The sequence below is a fragment of the Atractosteus spatula genome, chromosome 13 (assembly GCF_055471065.1).
Source record: "Atractosteus spatula isolate fAtrSpa1 chromosome 13, fAtrSpa1.hap1, whole genome shotgun sequence".
NCBI lineage: Eukaryota > Metazoa > Chordata > Actinopteri > Semionotiformes > Lepisosteidae > Atractosteus > Atractosteus spatula.
Window position 1 is genome coordinate 17,847,644 of NC_142718.1, and position 2,032 is coordinate 17,849,675.

Sequence of the window (2,032 nt, forward strand, 5' to 3'; positions counted from 1 at the left end):
TATTCAGTTTGTAAACTCCTGAGTGATAATACATTTCTGTGTTCTTAGAAAGAAAAGGCATTGTTTTCTGACTGAAGCAGAATACTAACGGTTTTCATCTCTCTGGACTTTTTGTGCCACTTGGAAATATATTTCAGTATCTTGATTTTTGTAAGGCTTTAGAACAAACTTAGCCTATTCTATAGCATGACGAAAACCAATGGCTGTTGTATTGTGTTCTTGTTCTTCATAAAAACAAAAGGAACTAAATATTGGTGTAATGGTGTAATTAACAATAATTGAATTTGTTTATTGCTTTCCTTCCCAAATGATCCCAAAGATCTTTACAGTATAAGCACTTTTCAGCACCTACCTGAGTAACGCACAGCAGCCCCACTACACGACAGATCAGAAAGGCAAGTGAGAAACTTCAACAAGAGGAAATTTATGTAGTTCAAAATGAACACTAGAGTTAATGAATTAGCAACCCTAGTATTTAAGACTTTCAAGATCACTGACTTTCAATGACCCAGTTGTCAGGACTGCAGTGTAACATCTCATCTGAATGTATGTCACCATACTGGGCCATTGATTTAGAAATTGTGCTCCAGAGGGAAGAGTGCCACTTGCCATTCATGCTTGTTAAACCTTTGCAAGTTCCACTTTATAATCACCTGTTGGGGCTGCAAGGTGTTGAGGAGGTTATTGATTTTTTTGGGAAAACTTCTTCACCATAGTAGCACCATACAGTCTTTACTACAGTTTGTAGAAGAAAGATTTTTTTTTTACTGGAATTGGGATTTGCAATTGTAAGCTTGAATTGACCCGATCCATCCCAGATGTACTGTAGGTGTTTTTTGCATGCAGGAAAACTACCAGCATAAGCATGAATTTTATCAAAATATTACATGGTTTTGCCAATATATCATAATGTTCAGTTGACAATATCCGCTGATTAAAAATGTTACTTTCAGTTGCTCTGATTCCAAAAGCCACTGAATTGAGTTTTTCCTGGTGAAATCCACTCACAAGTTTAACAGAATCTGGTTGTCAACCATGTTTTACATGTAGCTAGCTAGGATTTTACTGTAGCTTTATAATACACATTCCAAGCCCACTACTGTAGAATATGGAGTGATTCAATCATCAGTGATAACATGCTTAAAATGCCTTTCGGTTGTCTTTTGATAGCATTAAAAAAGTAAGTAGGATGTTGATTTATCACTCTAACTCCTGGTATGTATTTTGTTTATTAATAGTATGTTTTGGGGGTAATTTTACAGGCAATAATGTCTTGCGACATCATGAATTGAGTAGATCTCTAACCACGAGTCTAGATGAATAAAATTTAAAACGGTTGAAGTACAAATTTGTGAAAAGGGTAGGCTTTCTACAAAGTATGTAACGGCTCTGTTGAATTCACTATTCACTAGAAATTTCCCCTTCACTTCAGAAAATTTGGTAAAATGTAATTTACAAATTTTCAGTTTTGTATTTTTTTAAATAGTGTATATATGGAAAGGCATTAAAATGCAAGGATGACTGCTGCAACTAATAATAATTGTGTTTTTAATACCTTTTAGTGTAATTGACATCGGCATTATGAAAACCCTTTTAATTAGTTATAACAAGTTTTTAATTAGTATTTTATTAAATTTACGTTAAACCATAAGTTTCATGTACATTTCAAAGCATGATAAGGTTTTAATGGTTAAAAAGGCTATTGTCCAGGCCATTGTGAACCTGGAATAATAATTTTAAAGGACGACATACTGTACCTGTGTGGTTCTAGGGTTAAACTGTATACTGCTCGGGTTAGTGGTAAAGTCGGAGGCAAAATCAAGGGCCCCGAACCAGCCCAAAAGCGATCTACATCTGCTGCGTTTTCTAATCATATTAGACTGTCTTATATTATGCAAAGGAACAAGTAATAGGTTTATTCCATGCTGAAAAGAGAAGAAGGAAAACACAACATTTTGGCCATGGAGCCTTCTTCAGGTGTCAACCACGTCGTGTGTTTTCTTTCTTCTCTTTTCAGCATGGAATAAACCTA